Genomic DNA, 18,825 nt, shown 5'->3' with positions numbered 1-18,825 from the left:
GATCTATTTACAAGTCACCAATAACATCATTGATTATTATTTTTCTCTTCCCTTTTGGATTTCTAATTTTAATGACTATATTCTGCATGTCTAGAAGTGCTGTTGGTTAAGGAAGTCAGCTCTTCTTTTTCTTAGCACCTTTCCATTTGGTTACATATCTAGTGTGGGTTTCCTTAACTTCCTTAGTCTTTTCTAGTACTCTTATTTTAACACTTACAGTACCCCCATGTCTTGACAGGGGCAAGCCCTGTTTTTGACTCCTCTGCTGACGCTTGCTCACAGTGAATCATTTCCTATGGGCCATATGAATTTAGGTGAAATTTCACATTCTCTATAAGAGAGTTTAGGTTGGATAATTTTTGGTCATGAGCTCACCGTGAGTGAGAAACTATTGCTGGGTGTCCTTGAGAAGCTGGGTGAGGAGGTGAGCTACTATCAGAAGCCCCAAGACTCTTGCATGGGGACTCATTTCTGTGTCAGTGCCTGGCTGGCCTGGGCCAGAGTTTCCCGTGCCGTCTGTGGTGTAGACCAGACCAAAGTGCGAGAGCAGCCTGCTGTACCGCTCAGGGGTAGCTTAGCTTGTCTTCCTGTACAGAGGTCATGCTTTCCCTCCTCCGTGCTCTCTTTGAAGACATGAACTCCATCTCCTCCCTTGTGCACGCAGGCCCCAGCGCCTGGTTTAGAAAGACCAGGACCGTTGTTTGCCTAAAGGACACATCTGTATAGGTTTCTTCTTTCTCTCCCTTCCCACTGCTGCGAGCCCAAACCCGGGGTCTCATGTATGTTAGATTTCTGATCTTTAGGTTTTTGCTTTTTTTCTGGGGGTCCTCTTGATTTCTTGTTCACCTAGCTATGTCTGTTCTCAAGGGCTGTCTCTTAGGCCACATTCTTAGATCTTTCGAAAGCTAGTCTACTCCTCTGTAGAACCCTGGACTTTGCCCTCTCCCCATGTTGAAATCGAAAATGACACCATCCTTCAACTCCTATGTCTTTATGTCTCAGTCCAACCAAGAGAGTTGTCTGCTGCCCATCTCCTGGACACCTCCGGGTCTCCGATTCTTACCTTTTCCCATCTACCACCCCTTTCCACATGGAGCCTGGATCCCCGTGTGAACTGTGGCCTCTGCCCTTCACTCATAGCACCATTAGGATACTCAGTGTTTGCTCTCTGCTTTTTTCTTTCTTTTTAAATTTTTTAAACTTTCTTTTTGTTTATTCCTTCTGTCTTTCATGTCATCTATCTTGATCCTATTCATTTCCTTGTCCCTTCATATCTACCCTCCGCCCTTGCAACCCCCCCCCCAATAAATTAAATTCAAGAGGAAAAAAAAAAGAAAAGGAAAAGTCTCATCATGAAATCTAGAGCGTGACACAGTGAGTTACACAGTAAATGCTTTTGTTCATATATCTTTACTTCTAAGTGTTCATTGCAAAAAGTCATTGGTCTGATTCGAGGCCTCTGGTTTCTGCTGCCGTATCAGTGCTGGTCCCTCTTGGATATCCTGTTGTTGCTCTGTGACATTTTGGGTCTGCAGGACCAGCTCTTTCACATGCTTCTGTAGATCATGAATGGGATGGATGTTGAGGTGAGCCAACTCATAACCCTGGTTCTGGGCCTGGGTAGTTGCAGGGTTGGTCAGCCTGCCAGCTCTCCCCCGTCCTCACCACCAGGGTGAGCTCTCCGGCATTGCCCTGGCTAATTTGACCCTTGAAGCAAAGAGCAAGGGTCAGGGCCAGTTCTCCTGTCTTCATGCCTTCAGGGTCGTCTCTCCTACACCCATACCAGCAGGGCCAGCTCTACTGTGTTGTCCAGGGGAGGTGCAGGGGCCACTTTCCTGAGTACTGCTGCTGGTGAGGGGCAGGGCCAGCTCTCTCACCCACCAAAGGCGGTAAGGGGTGGCGGTGGTGGCGGCGGCGGTGGCGGCAGGCGAAGGCACCATCTTTCCCCTGCCCACACCACCGCATTGCTCTCTGTTTCTTTACCAATTGCCCATTCACCCAACAAACAAATGCTCTACAACAGCGTTTTTTTTTTTTTTTTTTTTTTTATTTATTTATTATGTATACAGAAGAGGGCACTAGATCTCATTACAGATGGTTGTGAACCACCATGTGGGTGTTGAGAATTGAACTCAGGACCTCTGGAAGAGCAGTCGGTGCTCTTAACCTCTGAGCCATCCCTCCAGCCCCGACAACAGAGTTTTGAATGCTGCAAGCAACGGTGACCCCGAGCTTTGGTCTGGCTGGTCTTGGCCCCACGGCCATCCTTCGCTTGTCCCTGTTCTTTTTCAGTCCCTTACCTACTGGCCTGGCTGCTGTCAAGCAGGCTCAGTGTTATCCTTGTCTCCTTTATCTCCTTAGCCTTCTCTAGGCTGGGCTGACAAGCGTATCTACTATAAAACAAGGTTATGGTCCCCAGTCTCCTACTCTACACCTGCAGTTCTCCTAGAATTTGCCTGAGTGTGTTCTGTTCTTCCTTCTTCACTGAGTGGAGACTCAGCTGGCCCAGGGTCCTGACCAAGCCAGCCTGCTTCTTCCTTCTGGTAGAGGCCTGTCCCTGCTTCAGAATGGTTCTGTCGGGCTTTTTCAGAACCTGAGACCTGCCCCTCATGCTCCCACAGTCAGTGCTGGCATAAGAAGTCTGGGTGGTGTACCTCTAGGGCTGCGGCTCCCCTTCCAGAATATGCTCCTCATCCTGGGTCCCAGGGTTCCACCTCTAGGGGGTCTGGTGCTATTTTGAGGATGACTCCTCAGGGCTGACCATTGCTCCAAGATGCCTATCATCAGGCTTGAAGGCAAGTCATGTGGTCGTGAGCAGTGTCCGGGGTAGTGGACCGGATATGGGAATGAAAGTCCTTGAGGTGAGAAGTGGGGCCAATGACAAGGAGAAGAAGGGGGTGAGACAGAGGCTGGAGGTCCCACTCTGGAGTGATTCTCAAGGAGACTGAAAATCGGGGATTCCACAGATGCAGGGGCGGGGTCCACAGAAGAGGGGCGTCTTTATTCTACTGAACCGCTTTCTGGGCCACTCGGCCATTAGGGACTCAGAAGATGATGTGGAAGAATTGCCAGGCTCTCCCTGGCTCCAGGGACTTCTCTTTCTCCACACACTCCTCTGGGCCACAGAAACACTAGTCTTCATCAGGGTCTTCCCAGGTCTGGCCCTCCTTCCATTTCAGTCGGTGTTCTGCGACCCTCTAAGTTCTTCAAGATGAGCATTTCCCACTGAAAGGGGCCACTTTCATAGATTCCCTGAAGCATGCCCATCTGGTCCTCTGTTCCTCTTCTCCTCTGTGCTTGTCTGCTCAGATGCTTAAGGTGGGGTTTGGGGACACAGGGACCACTGGGAACTTATAATTATGCCACCTGGAAGGGCAAGGCATAGCCCTGGCAGGCTTAGTTTTGTCGCTGGACTACGAGTCGGTAGATGAACACATACATCCCCCGTCTTTTGCAAGCACCCACAGGCTAGCTGACTATAACACACAGCACTGGCTTGCCTGCCTTCCTTTCTTCCTTGTTCCCTGTCTCCATTCCTAACCTGTCATTCATACCTCATACAACCCCTGTATCTGCTTTGGGGGACTAGGTTCAAGACATTTTGTCTTGAGTTCCTCAAAAAGCAATGACTCAAAATTTTCTCTTCCTCTCCCAAATGGCTGAGGACTCGCTCCAGGGCCCTGGACTCTCGCCTGCCCCTACCTCTCCTCTTCCTGGGCTCCCTCCCTACTGCTATTTTCTATCTCCTGTAGGTCTGGCTTCCATTATCCTCCCCCACACCCTATGCTGGGGACACCACATGCGCTCTCACAACAGACAGACAGACAGACAGACAGACAGACAGACAGTGAAGGTTAGGTTCACAGAATCAGTAGTTCATTGCTGAAACTTGTATAACCTGAGCCAGGAGAGGGCCTCAGATGGTTCAACTGGTTTGTGGGGCTACGGCTGTTTGGATTAATAGTGTGGTTGAACCATTCTTGTTTGGAGCAGGTTTGGGGAGGGGCTTGGTGGGCAAAGGGCAGTGAGACAAAGACCAGGGCTGGAGGGCTGGGTTGGCATGAATTCTGGTGACTCTCATGCCTGCTTGGCACCTCCTCTCACTTGTCAGCATCTCTGTGATTCAGGAGCCAGCTTGACCGAGTCTCCAGCTGCTTAACCAGCATTTTCCTTAGCAAGGAGAAGAGTGTGTCTTCTCTTCTTCCAATGGTTGGAAGATAGCTCAGGGAACACCTAGATCACCCTGGTGTATATATTTTCTCATATTCTGGGATCTGCAACTGTTTGCATTTGTAAAAATTATGCAATATTGTAACAATGTTTTGTAATTTTTTTCCCCTTAAAACTTGGAGTTTCTTTCCATCTGTATTATGTGCAGTCAGTAGATGGTCTGTAATAGCTATGCTTTCAGTTTGGAATGAGTGAGCAGGCAGAAGTTTAAAACAAACAAACAAACAAACAAACAAACAGTGAGTAGCAGACGAAGAGAAACGGCAGATAGCAAAGCATCATCACATCTAGCACTGGTGCTCACATCTAGCACTGGTGCTCACATCTAGCGCTGGTGCTCACATCCAGTGCTGGTGCTCACATCCAGTGCTGGTGCTCACATCCAGTGCTGGTGCTCACATCCAGTGCTGGTGCTCACATCTCAGGCTGACAAGGTCCAGTACAAAACAATGATGGAAGTTAAGGAAATTAACAATGCCAGTTAAGGAAACCAGTTGGAGTCCCAAGTGAGAGTCCTGGGCAGAGCACAGTGTCCCCTCAGGTAAGGCTTCCAAGTTAAAGGACAAATAGCAGCAGACAGATAACATTATCAGACTGGGCACTCAAAATTATTCAGCAGAAACTGTGTAAGTTGAGGCAGTCAACCAGCATTCTTGGTTGAGGATCCTGGGTAAGGATCCTGTGCACGGAGGAGGAGTTTCTGCTTTCTCGTTCCCACTGTAGGCGTTTCCTGCTATGGGATAAACGCTACTAATCTTTGTTGTACTAGTCTACCTTCTAGCGTGCTCAAGGACACAATGTCTTCAACCCCTTAGTTCCTTACTGTTTCCCCTCTCTCTGTTCCAGAGCCACAGACCAGCTTGACCCGGGACAGGGGGTTTTAGAGGACACTCAACATAAACATGCTTAGGTCTGGAGTGGAGGGCAACCCTGCTTTCCAAGCCAGCTTTTCAGTGAAGCTCAAACAACACATCACAACTCACCAATATAAACCACAATAAAAAAACCAACCCATTATTATATAAACCATTCAATTTTTATTACATTTATTGTAAATATGCACTTGTGCATGCCATGGCACATGTGTGGCGGTCAGTGGAAAATTTGCAAGAGTGGGGTCTCTTCTTCACCTTGTGGTCTCTGGGATTGAACTCGGGTCCTCAGGCTTGATGGCATTCATCTTTACCTAGTGATCTATCTTGTGGAATCCAACCATTCCTTTTTTTTTTCCTTCTGTGAATCTTTAGCTGAATATTGACTGACAGCCACACTGACTAGAACAGAGTTCCAGAACTGAAATCACTTGTTGAAAAAAATATACAAAATGTAAGGTTTCATCTGTGCCTGTAGTTGAGAAATTGTCTAAAAGTTTCCATCAGGTGACACTCAGTGACTGTGTAATGGTGTTGATTTCTTCGTGTTTGCTTTTATCAACAGATACAGTGTTGCCTTTCTCCTGTTATTAAGGAATAGAACATTCTGTCATGTTCATTGGGCGTTCCTTCTTTTGTTTTCTTGTCTTTGCCTCTGCTTGTTTGCCTTGGAATCCTGTCCTCGTCTCAGCTTTGAAAGCCTCCTTCCTGTGAAGACCAGCCTCTATGAAGATGATGCAAGCCTTTCCCTGTTTTAAACTTCCTTTGTGTCCAGATGCTTCAAAAGTGAGGCAGCTACTTCCTGCAATACTGTTTTCAGGTAAAGCCTGTCTGAGAAAGGCGTAGCTCTTAAATCCAGTGAGTTTTGAAAGGGGACTGCCCTCGTGCAAGCTGAATTCCACATTACACGTGTATGTAAAGATCCACCTCGCTCTTATCACATAATCCTTTGCCACTGTCCAGCAGAAGAAGTACTCATCTAGTTTCTGGTCCCATGGTTGTGGGCTGGCTCCTGGGTGTTCTGTTGCTGTCTGGTTTCATCACCAAGCTACTCACATTCATTTGCCTGTGGTTTACTTTTATACTGCTGAGTAATATTCTTGGGTATTTCACAACCGGGGTTTGTCCATCTCTCTACTTATTAAGTTAATAATTTTAATTAAGTTGGTGATCAGTACTTTCTTTCATGATTGTTGATGGTCTGTCTGACCGATATGCCCACTAACAGGTTCTTTTTAAAGTACTTTTTAAAATGCTTAGGTCTCCCTCTTCTTGATGTGGTAGAAATCCATTACTTTCTTCAAATTATTAGCAGTTTGCATTCCATCTTCTTTTCTCATTGATTTGAAAAGCTGCCTTCATTACTTCCCACAGGAGTAATATTACAAATAACTAACAATTGGCTAGCCATAGGCCTTGGCTTAGAAGGCTGCTCATTAGTGACAGCTTAGACAGACAGGTCCTATCAATTTCCACCCTGAAGCCGGTTAATCATCTGGGAGCAATTTTACCTTCATTTTTCTCCTTGACTGTTAAGTGTCCTGAGTGTTCATCTTTCTGATCATGCTGATTCTCAGTTGCTTTGGAAGTTACACCTAGGTATTTACTGTGTTCTCTGCTTGGTATGATTGGAAATTTTCTGCCATGTGTTCTAAAGTATCTGATGTGCTTGGTTCAATGCCTACTCAGTGCACATTCATTATTGCAGTTAGTATGTCTAAGTTTTTTTCCTACCTCGGTGCTGGTGACCAAACCCAGGGTCTTAAGCATGTCTCTTGCCACACAGTTTAGACTGGCTCTACTTCTAAACTCTGAGATGCTGGGATTTTGGTATGAGCAACTAATTATAGATTATTGGCCCACCCTGCACTTCCAATATTGGGGAGGAAACCCAGAGCCTTGTTTGTACCAGTCAGGTGTGCACTATCTCCAGTCTGAATATATATATATATATATATATATATAACTTTTAATTGCTGGGCTTCTACTAATTCTTGGGTGTTTTGGTATTAGGGGTCTGTGGACAGGTTTCTAACACCTGGCCTCAGTCTGAGACCAGGACTCTATAGAGCCCCATAGAACTCTGGTTTGGGCTGGCACAGGCCCTCCCACACTGTTTGCTGCTACAGTCCTTTTATATACAGAGCACAACTCTTTTTTTCCGAGACAGGGTTTCTCTGTGTAACAGTCTTGGCTGTCCTGGAACTCAGTTTGTAGACCATGCTGGCCTTAAACCCACTGAGATCCGCCTGCGCCTGCCTCTGCCTCCCCAGTGCTGGGATCAAAGGCGTGTGCCACTGACGCCGGGCGAGCACAACTCTTAGATCAGCACACAGCAATACTCCCCACTGCCCACCGAACTCGACCTTTTGAAAGTCATTACATCTAAGATTATCCTCCAGAACTTCCTCATGTAACTTTGGTTCAGGATTGTCTTCCATTCAGTACTCGTCAAATGTCTGATTACTTATGCTACATCTTAATCCTTTCAAGTACTTCTGAACTTCATGCTTCATCTAAATGTTAGTTGGCACGGATCATGCATTATTTTGTACGTAAATTTGGTAGTGTGCTTTTCTATAAGCGGCTGCCCTAGCACTCCTAAGTGCGGTCATTTTCTTCTGCTCTTTCACATTCCACAATTCATCCCTTGGCTGCACAGCTGAGCTGTCCTAGCATACGAAGCTATCTAATGACTATTACCCTGAGGTAATGAAAAGAATTTGAGAATTGTTTTAATCCACATACCTAAAGCTTTCTCCAAGTCATGGACCAAAAATGCTATTAATCTCTGCTCAATCCTACATGGCAAGGCCAAGTAAACAGGCCAGCATCCTAGGTCACTAGTCAGATGCCATGCAGGGTGGGCAAGGTGCTCGCTCTCTCCTTCATGCTGGACATGGGACTCTGGCAATACCACGCACACAGGATGAGAAGTTATATTCCTCTCCTGATGAAAGGAACTGGACCCAGGGGCGCCAGAAACGTGGCCTTTCATGCCCCTCACACCCGAGAACGCCAATCATAGGCGCTTGGCCCAGGCCTACTAGGTGCCCAGCGAAGTCCCGGCCACAGCCTTGCGGCTGTGAACCGCATCTTAGCAAACCGGGGCGTGGTGGCGGCAACCCAGGGCCTACACCTCCGCAACAGCAGCGGACACTACGCCCCGAGTTCCCACGGCCGCGCTCAAGGCCCTATAACTGGAGCCGCACCCCCAAACGGCGCGCCTGCCGCGGGGCAGGGCGGGGCCCGCTGCGCCTGCGCACACCCTCTGGGTTCGGCGTCCCGGCACGCAGCCCACGTGATCTGTGCCTTGCCCAAGATGGAGGTAGCAACCAGGCCTGGCCGGGCCCCCGCTTCAGTCCGCGCCCCTCTGCGACCCCTTTGACCATGAGACAGGAGCTCATGCACACCATATTGACCCAGGCAGCGCCACGGGCTGCCGAGCAGGTCTGGCCAAAGCTTCCAGTCAGTGCCCGCCCCAGCTCCCTGCTCTTTCTCCACAGCGAAGCTCCCATCGCTGGCGCCTGGAGAATCCTCTGTACGCCCCGCTCACCGGGATTGACAATTTCAGGAACCAATGGGGTTTGGAACTTTTGCATGGGGGCGGGCAGAGGCGGAGCCTCTTTGTAGTGCCTGCGGAGTGGGGCCGGCTGTTGGGCTACTGTGGGGCGGGCTTAGGGCCCACGGACCAATGGAAGGGCAGCTGAGCTCTCAGAGGCGGGGTCGAGCCGTAATTGACGCTTTCTTCATTAGAAACCAGGCAGGGGGCGGGGCCCCCGGGGGGAGGTGACGCAAGGCCGTTGAAGCCAATGGTTGACGGGCCGCCGGCGGGAGGGGCGGGGCCGGGGCGCCTGACGGGCGTAGGGCGCGGCCTATCCCCGCGCGGCTCTGCGCTCGAGGGGGAGCAGCATCATGGTTCAACGTGGGTCAATTTTTTGTGAATGAGGAGGGGAGGTTGTGGGGCCGCCGCCGCGGAGCACCATCCCCGCCGCCGCCGCCCGAGCCCGAGCCCGCGCGCCTGCTCGCGCCGCCGCCGTCGCCGCGCCGCCTCACGCCCGGCCCCCTCAACGCGGCTGCTGTCGCCGTCGCCGCCCGAGCCCGCCCGCCCGCCGGCGGCGGCGCAGGCTGAGGAGATGCGGCTCGGAGCGCCCGAGCAGGGCTAGACGCGGCCCGCCGCCGCCGCGGTAAGCCACCGGCCGTCATTGTCCGCGCCGCCCGGTCGCTGGCGGCAGGTGGACGCCCGGCCCCGCCGAGGCCTCGGGGCCCTGCGCCGCGGGCTGGCGGGCGGGAGAGCGGCCTGCGCCGGCGGGCGGGCAGGTGGGCGCGCGGGGCGGGGGCCGGGGCGTTTATGTAACTTTGTCAGCCTGTGAGTTTGCAGAAAACGCCCCTCGGCGGCGGCAGGCGGCGGGGCGGGGGCCGCGGCTGGGCCCGGACCGCCGCTGGGCTGGCGAGGAGCTGCGCGAGCCCGGGAGGCGACCCGGTGTCCACCCTGAGCGAGGGTTCCGAAGGCACGGCTGTAGCCCACACCGCGGGAGTCGGTCGGAAAGGCCGGGTGTGGAACCCGTGTTCTCCTTTAATGCACACCGAAAATTGTTAATAACTTGCAGCCGCTGATAGCAGTGTTTTGGTTATTGCATGCTGTAAATTGACCTGCTGTGACACGATTTTCAAATAAAGCGTCGCAGAAATTAAACTTAAGTTATTTTAGAACTAATGACTTTCTTAACTAAATCCTAATTGCATTACTGTAGAGACCTACCTAATTGCTTTCTGAGAGCCGCTCTGCCTGCTCGGGGAGGGAGGAAAGGCCTGTGTAGTCACTTTGCCTCCCTGCTTTTCTCTGCTCAGGCTTTTCTGCCTGTTCCCACAAACCACCTAAGCATTTAAGGCCTGGGAGTATTAACGTGTAAACAGCTCTGGCTCTGCCTCACTTTGGGGATAGGGGGATGCTGGCGGCTTGCACCTTGACCTGGTTTCGCTTTTTCCTCCGTGATATGATCGTGGTTGCTGGGAGTTTTAATTGCTTCTGATAATTCCGTGCATTATTTCAGGACCGGCCTGATGAAAGCTAGTGTGGTGTTTCAGAATCCAGCCAGAAAGGTGGTGGGGGTGGTGGTGGGAGGGGGTAGTGCTTGGGGAGAGGCAGGGAGGTTGAATTAAGAAAACTCAGCTGCTTGTACACAAATATACACTATAGCAGTTACAAGGCAGCAAAAGTTATTGCAGAATTTTGCAGTCTCTATGGCAACACAATTACTCCATTATAATTGGAAATGCAAAATGCCACCCAGTTAGAAGTTTCATCAGAATGGAGTTTTGAATATCAAAAATATGTGAGATTTAGTTAAAAATTCTTTTTTTTCCCCAGGTAGCTTCTGCAGCTCTAGTCTAGGTTCAGTTGTCTATTTTTAAGACCCATCCGCTTTTCCCAGATCTGCCACTCCTCGGGATCTGTGGCATCTTTCCCCAGAAGAACTCCCCGTTTGTGTAGGAGGGAAGTATTTTCATGCCTTTAAAAAACACACACCCGACACACTGTAAGACTTCTATGGTTTTCTGTGTTCTGGCTTTTCTTTTAAAGATCAAATGCCTTCCTAAAGAGCAGTCATCACCCAGAAGAGGCTGGGTTTGCTAGAAGGCAGAGGTAACACTGCCCCCTTTAGGGGTCTGCTGCCTGCTTAGAGGGGAGACGGGAGCCCTGCGGGGGAGGAAGATGACTGTGGACTGCAAACAAGCCTGGAAGGCCTAGGGACCAAGGACAGATGCGACCAAAGCAGCCTTAGCCGGAATGTTCTGTGGTTAGCAACATCAGAGAGCTGTGCAACATAAAACGCCCCCAAATGGCATCTTCTCAGAAGCCTAGGGGCTGCTGCTGCATGAAGTGGGCAAGACAGCATGGCCCTCTGTCTCCGTGGGCCTCCTGGCACTCAGCTTGACTTGGGTTTCAAACCTGTGTTAGGAGGATGCCCCTCTTGATGTTTACCAGAGGAGCTGTAGTACTGGAAGTTTCCATCCGTCGTGGGGCTGCTGCAGCTTAATTTCGTTAGAAGTCTTTCCTTTTAACTACTGCATATTTTTGCCCAGTAATCGACTTCCATTTTCCAGCCTCATTGTGAGGTTTCAATGCAGCATGAATGGCTTTGAATTCCAATCCTTTGATGTTGGGGGTGGCACCAAAGGAAAGGCGACTTTGTGCCGTCCTAATTGCCAGAGCAGAGAAAAATTTCATCACTCCTGTCGAGCTCGTCCATGCCATTTTCTATTGAAAACGGCTGGTTTTTCAGAACTCTGAAGCTGCCATAAGTAATACATTAATACCTGATGTGGGGAGCCAGGGAGGTGCAGAAATGAGAGACACCTGCCACTGTTGGCAGGTTGGGGTGGAATTGGGGCTCAGTCCCACGACCAGAGTTTTGGATGGCTCTGAGGCTCTGGGGTGAAGCCAGAGTTGAGTCCATGCCCCATTGGTTGTAACCCATTCTACTCTGGGGTAGGGGCCCCAAAGGGATTTTTGGAGTGACTTTGTTCTGGTCTCCAGTGACCAGCATGCATCCTGCTGTTGAGCCAACTCTGGACATTAAGTGTGACCCTGACCTTTGAGGCTCAAGGCAGATGACCGAGGGGCAGAGTCAGAAGTGCTGCTGCTGTATTTGAACAGACCCTAGTCCATTCCTACAGAACTCACCGAGCTGAGATGGCCTGTGTTTCTGTCAGGAGGTCGGTTGTTTGCTCTTAGGCTCATGTGAGTGAGCAGGATGGGCTTTGTTTAGGGTGGAATGCGGGCTGGCATCTGCAGCTGCTCTTGGCTTTGCTGCTGCCCTTGCCTCCCTGACGTGCCTCCTTACTTCCTGGAAGGCCAGACCAGGCTCCATACAGATGGCCTCCACTGGGACCCTTCATGTAACTCGGCTACGTTAGAATCCTGGAAGCTCCTGAGCAGATCAGACTGTCCTCTCTGGATCAGGGAGATCACACAAATCAGTAGCTAGTGTTTAATGAGCACGCAGTCAGGACCATGGGTCATTCTGTGAGCACTTCCCATCTAGATTTCCTTTATTGCTCGCGTAGCCACAGGAGATGGGTGATGTTGCACATGCTTTGATGAAGGGATGTCTGAAAGGAATGACAGCCTTGAGTCCCAGAGACTGAATTCCTCCTTGCCTCTGCTTCTAGGCCAGAGTGAGCCTGGTGTGGAAGGTCAGTGCTGTTGTTTGGACAACAAGCACAGCTACCTTGAGAAGATAATTTGGAATACCTTTCCAGTGTAGTGTTGGGCTGTCTGTCCTTGGAGCTGTCACGGCTCTCTGGGTTTCATCCGGGTCAGGGAAGTAACTGTGATGCCCTCATGCTGTCTTACTTTGTGTCTTCTGTGTATGGTTTGGGGCCATTAAAAGGCTCTGGGTTCCATCCGTAGCATCACAGGAATTGGGAACAGAACAATCCAATCAGGTTAGCCAATGGTTGCTACATCCTGTTCCTTGCTTTGGGTCTCTTGAGAAGATCAAGGCTGTCTGGGAGGGAGCAGGTGGTGGCGGCAGAAAACGGCCTGTGCTCTGTGTCCGTTTTTTAACCAGAGCTGCTTAGTGTTCACCGGTAGTCTGTCAGTTACATGGGAACTTTTTATTGGAAGCATGTATTTGAGGACCACAAACTGAAAAACTACTGCATCTAAGTGTTCTTATCCTTAAAAACAGAGCCTTAAGAAAAATTATTGGCAGATGTAACAGTAAGAAGAAAGTCTCTGGAGAAAGACTCCATAATTAAGATCCAGAGGCAAGAGAAAGAATGTGCAACCCATTTGGCCTGTATGAGATTAATGGTCAGTATATAAAGAGCTTTTGCAAACTAACAACAAAAGGACGAGCTTCCCTGTTACAAGATTAGGAAGGAATGCAAGTAGGCAGATCATAGCTAAGAAGAAAAGACAGCCTAGCTAATAACCCAGTGTAGAGGAGATTCCATCTGTGCCCTTTGTATTAGTTTGATAACAGCACCCAGGGCTGTGATAAGGATTCCTGTCCTGTTTGGCTTCCTAGAGCATAACAAGTTCTATGTAACCATTGCTTAGACTGGGGCCTAGGCCCATCAGGTAGTAAACATATTTGTTCTGTAAAGAGAACAATATATACTCTTAGGCAAAATATTTAATTGTTCTCCAGGAAAGTATCAGAATGGCCATTCATTCAAGTGGCAGTTCTGTTATCTTAGAATTTATTCTAATGGGAGACTGTAATACGCACATTGACACCCAGGTACATGCTGGGCATGGGACTCTGCCATTTAGGGAAGTGCAGCTCCGTGAGTACCCTTGTTGTTGGGGGGTGGGGACCTCCCTGTGCATGGCAGGCAGGCATTTGGCTTTGAGCAGTCTATAGACTGGCCTTCTGGTTTTAAAGGAGTCTCCAAGGTGATACTGATGGCCATTGGGATATCAGGAAAATGGGGCTTAAGAGACTTTCATTGTTTATATGTGTTGGTGTTGGTTATATGTTTTTGCAGTATAAAAAATGAAAATGATACTATAGTTGAATTAAAACAGTTGGTACTGCTCAGTTTTTGTTTTTTTAAAGGAGAATAACCAGGTCCTTGGGAAGCTGATAGATACACTTAGCATTAGAAGAGTCTGAGATTGTTGCTCCGAGTCACTCCTAAGCTCTCCAAGGTGGGGCTGGTCTCCTGGTCTGCTCTGCTCCGGTGCAGTCCGTGTTGCAGGCTGTTTCTAATGGACCTCTGCGAAAGCAGACCTCTGCCCAGCTCTCCGTGCAGGAAATCCTGTCAGGGCTTCTCTGAAGACCCCGAGAGCCTGCGGGTCCTAGCCTCTGGCTTCCTGGCCTTCACTCATGGTGTTTGCCTCATTGCCGAGCTTTCTCTGCCTGCTTTGCTTCCTCTCCTCCCGGGCCTCTTCGGTCAGGGCCTTCGCACATACGCTCCAGTTGCCTCTGTCTTCCCCAGTCCTTCGCTTCAGTCTTCTCTTCAGCTTAGTTGAGAGGCCTTCCTCCTCCTGCCTCACGGTCTCCACTTGTGCAGTTTCAATAAGTTGTCGTGACATGAGTTGTTTAATGTCATCGCTTGCTGGCCCAAGACTTCAAGGAGTCAAAAGGCCAAGAATGCCTCATGTCTGCTTTGTGCCTGGTACATGGCAGCTCAGGTACCTGATGGATGGGTGGGCAATGCAGTGCAGGCCTTGGAGGCAGAGCTGTGTGAGGACGCACACCCAGTCCATTGCTCCCGTGCTGTCTGCTTGTGTTCTGGAATTGCCTGTTCCCTACCCCCCCCCCCAAGCATCTGGGAACTTTTTGCTCCTGATTTTGGAGATTACACGCTGTTTAGTAGATCCATAAATACAAGTGAAGTGGGTTCTGTGATGTAGCAAGGAGTGAGAGGCAGAAAGGACTTAAACCCAGCTGCCAAGGGGCAAACGGGCCGTTGCGCCCGGCTGGGGCAAATGCCCAGCTTGTCCCCCGGGTGGGTGGAGGAGGCTGGCTGTGGTATTCAAGGTGACAAGCTGCTGCTCCTGTTAAAGGCATTTTCCCTGTTTGTTTTAATTTGGAATTAATAACATTACTTAGTCATTTCTTATTTAACCTCATAATTTTAACATGATCCCTTAATAAGGTTGCATACATAAACATTTTAGAGTCTGCTCTGTTTAAAGCTGCATGTTGAGCTTTGTTAGTTTACTGTTGTCTATGAAGTATTCCGTCTGTGTGAGTCAAGAGCTTTTGTTGGATTGATGTTTAAGCTTGAGACAATAAATCATCTATGGCTTGAAAGCCTGAAGCAGTATTCCAAGTGGGAGTGCTGTCCCAATGGTGAGGAATGGTGACTCCCTCATTTGTTTTACGGGCTGCTTTTTGCTAGAGTAGTTCTTTTTGAAGCGGCAGTTTTTATGCTTCTCTTACCCCTGGTCTCTGGTGCTGAAGAAGAAGGTCCTGAATATTTCTAATGGACCTTTTATTTGTTTTCTAAGTATTCATCCTGCTCACAATTGTGCCCAGGTTATAGTTTCAGACGAGGCTTGGGAGATGGGACTCCGTTGAACACCTGCTTTGTGGCTGGCACAGAGGTCTGGAGGATCCCAAACCTCCTTCCTACCACTGGCCGCCGGAAAGAAACACAGATGCAGATAGGGACCTAGGAAGAGCAACAGACATACAACAGGTGCTTAAGGTTACCACCCCAAGAACCAGGGTTGTGTGAAGCATGAAGAGAGGAGGCTGAGAGGGCTCCTTGTGGCTGGGGTGGCAAGAGGCTGAGCAAGTTGGGGGAGGGGTGTTTGTCTGAGAGTAAGCAGGTGTGGTCTTTTTGAGTCAGAGTTGGAGTGGTGGAATTGCATCAGGGTAGGAAGGCCCTCATGGCGGGATGATGGCCCAGCTCCAAGGACTGCATAGCTGGAGTGTGTGAGCAGAGAAGACCTGGGTATTCTTGTGCTGGCTGCAGGGGGCTTGTCCTTGTGAAGGACTGCTGTGCCTTGCCGTGCCGTCATCTGGTGTCTAATGTGGCTGCCTTCCCTCGGTTCTGTTTCTTATGCCCATGCCTGGCTCTGCTACTGATGGACCTAACCTCTGACTGTCTTGAGGCACATCTTCAAGGCTCCCAGGTAGTGTGTGCTAGGGCTCTGGTTTGAGCACCATCATGAAGGGGCCCCTTATGTCAAGCTCGAGTCACTCTACTCCGAGGCTGGCGCTGCAGGCTGAGGGGACGGGGTTCAGTCTCTCTTTCAAATGCTGCTGCTGAGAACTTCCTTTGTGGCCCACCCCGGACCTCTTAGAGAAGAAGCTTATTCAGAGGCTTGCTGGGAACCAGTGGAGGAAAAGCTCTCACCTTGACACCAGTCTCTGCAGCAAAGCCCAGGACCAGAGCTGCTGCATGTGGGCACATGTCATTGCAGTAGTGTGGCCCTACCCACTGTCCCTGCTCTGCTCTGCCCTTTAAAGCTTGCTCACCTCTGAACTCATGCTAGAGCCCTGCGATCCACGAGTTGAGGTTTGTGCTGTAGCCTCCCGGACAGGGGGTACAGGTTGGTCAGTTGGTCTAAGGTGCCCTTGGACTTTAAAGAGCTCAGGGAGTAGTTGGTAAATGCCACAGTGGATAAGGCCCCTTTTGGTCTGGTATTTCTGTGAAGTCTGCACTAGGTAGAACTGGCATTAGTGATCCGTCCCCTTTCTGTGGGACACTTCTCTGCAGCTCCTGTGTTTTTCTCCCCTTGACTGTCGGAGCTGGAGGGACAGATCCAGGACTGCGGAGTGAGTTCTCCACTTTTCTGGTAAGTTCCTTTCCCATAACAGGTTGCTGCCTTTCATTTTTACTGCCCTGTACATTCTGCAGCAGCCCCAGGGTCTCCTGCACTTGTCAGCTGAAGTGGCAGCTGACCTGAAAGATCTGTGCGTTGGTACCCATTGAAGTCCTCAGGCAGCAGGCTGACTCTCCTCTCCGGCAGCTGGCATGGGGCAGGCCACAGCGCTGGGCCTTTGGAAGAGCATGTTGGGATTTAGAGTTAGTCAATAGTCCTTCCTAAAGAAGAACATTTCCTCCATTAGGTTAGATTGTGATCGTCATTTGGGTGCACTTTGGTGACAGATTTTCAGAATCTAAGTGGGAATATAGCTCGAAGAATAAAGAGGCCAACAATGGGGCTTTACTTTTCTGAGGTGCCTTGTCTTCTGGCTCCTTAGGGGGCTGATTGCAGGTGGGGGGATGTATGCGTGGCTCTGCTCATCTTGGTGCTGTTGGCCTCTGGTGTAGGATAATGGTTCTGAAGCTGACTTTCCACGGCTCTGGGGTGTTGGAGACAGAGCATGCGTGTTGAGTGAAGCCTGAGTTGAACCCCACAGCTTGACCTTTTTGACTTCCTTGTCTGGCTGGCATTGCATCTCTTGGCATCTGTAGGATGGAGGGAGAGGAGACCCACTGGAGGTTCCTGGTCCTCATCTCCCTGTCTGTCTTCTCTTTCCCCACCTTATGCTGCTCATTATTTGCTTTGCTTGCAGGCCTCTGGTAGGAATAGTGGGAAGGGCAGAATGTGTCATCTGCAGGGCTCTTGGTGACCAGGCCTTTGATGCAGCTGCAGGTTTCTGAAGCCTACCCCAGCTTAGGGTATCTCTGCATCTGTCAGAATTGTGGTTGGGAGGCCTCCCTGCAGGGACCTTAGTATCATTTGGGAGCAAGAATTTATCTGTCTTTTGTTTTTGTGGAGGCTGTTATGTAGCTTGGGGATACCAAGGACTGGAGGGCTCAAGATAATTGCTTTTGGAATGCTATGAGCCCCTCAGGGCACTGTGTATGTTACGGTCCCTTCCTGCAGACAGGGCCTGGCCTATGATTGTAGCTGCCTTGTCAGTGAGTCTGCAGGCTCTTTGATGTGATGTGTACCTGGGCCAGTGGTGCTGCCCTGTTTCCCGGAGGGGCTGTGAAGTGGCCTGATGACCTTTTTGTGATAGGTCTCTATTGTCAGCAAGGTGACAACTAGGTGTTGTGGAAAAGAGCTGTTTTGTTGTCCTGGGCCACAAATGCAGTTGCTAAGGGTTTCCCATTCCCTGCATCTGGGTGATTTCCATCCTCCGCTTCACTGTTCCCCTTGGTATGAGAAGGAATCACTGTCCTCCTAGGCAAGCTTACAGTGACTGGAGGGATGATTCGTGACAGGATGCTCAGGATATGGGTGCTGTAGGCATGTGACAGTGTGTGGTGGCACAGCAAGGGGCAGGCACCCTGTGGAGGGCAAGGAGGACTGAGGGAAAGGTGCAGGCCATGTGCACTCTCCATGGGATTGCTGTGGGCACAGCATACACCCTGGAAGGAAGCCCCTGAAGAATGGAGGCACATAGAGGAGGGGGCATAGAGTCAGGTTATGTCCTTCTGAGATGACTGAAAAGGAGACGTGTAGTGGTTTGGAGTGTCAAGTGGATCTTTCTGGTGTTAGCTTTATCAGGTAGGGTCTCTCTACGCAATCACTTACTCTGGGAAATTGATTGGCCCACTTTCCAAAGTACAGATGGAGGAAGTGTTCCAGCAGGGAGGGAGCTGGCTCCTTTACAATGTATTAAGGATTCTCCCCCCCCCCATTCCCCTTGCACCTGGTCTTAGAAGAGTCAGCTTCATGGGTGACAGGGCCCTGCTAAATGTCCCAGAACTCCTTGAGTGCATGCCCTTAAGGAAGGACCATCTTTCCCCTGCAGAGTCTTAAGTTCGTACTGCTTGGTCTGGCGTTGGTCTTACAACATCTCTGAGTCAGGCACTGCCATGAGAAGCACAGCCTGCACAGCGCGCGGCTCAGCCTACATGCTGGTGCTGGGCTCGCCTCGCCTCTTCCGGAAATTGGCTAGGACATCAGCCTCCTCCTATGGAAATGGCTGCTGTCTAGAGGGAGGGAAGGGGAAGGGATGCCGAGGAGGGCGGCAGTTGCTAGGTTGCTGCCATCATTATGAAGCACCTGGATCTTTCTTGGGCTCTGCAGCAGTTCTGGAGCAGTCCTTGAGTGAGCTCAGGCTTACAGCACAGGCCGTGCTGAACACTTTGCAGACCTGAATCCCATGTGATCCTCTCTATGGGAAGAATGATTTGCTTAGGAGGTGAAGTGTGCTCGGCAAGGTCAGCTGCAGGGCCTGGGTAGCATTCTCCAGTGGTGTGTGTACATGACTGCCACAGTGTCTTGCAGAGACAGGGTCCTGCTTTCTTCTATCTCCACTGGCTAACTGGAGAATACGGATGACCTCAGAGA

At 50.2% G+C, this 18,825-nt stretch overlaps 1 protein-coding gene across 1 annotated transcript in view; it reads left to right on the top strand.

The window, feature by feature from the left end:
* Nucleotides 1-9,176: 9,176 nt before the first annotated feature.
* Nucleotides 9,177-18,825, top strand: part of Hdac4 (histone deacetylase 4) — a 275,958-nt gene continuing 266,309 nt past the window's right edge. Inside the window, exon 1 of the mRNA XM_037210476.1 lies at nt 9,177-9,289. The gene's annotated coding sequence lies outside the window, so the exon portion shown is untranslated. The remainder of the gene's footprint in view (nt 9,290-18,825) is intronic.

Source organism: Peromyscus leucopus, chromosome 13, assembly GCF_004664715.2.
Source record: "Peromyscus leucopus breed LL Stock chromosome 13, UCI_PerLeu_2.1, whole genome shotgun sequence".
NCBI lineage: Eukaryota > Metazoa > Chordata > Mammalia > Rodentia > Cricetidae > Peromyscus > Peromyscus leucopus.
This window is presented reverse-complemented; position numbering and strand designations above follow the sequence as displayed.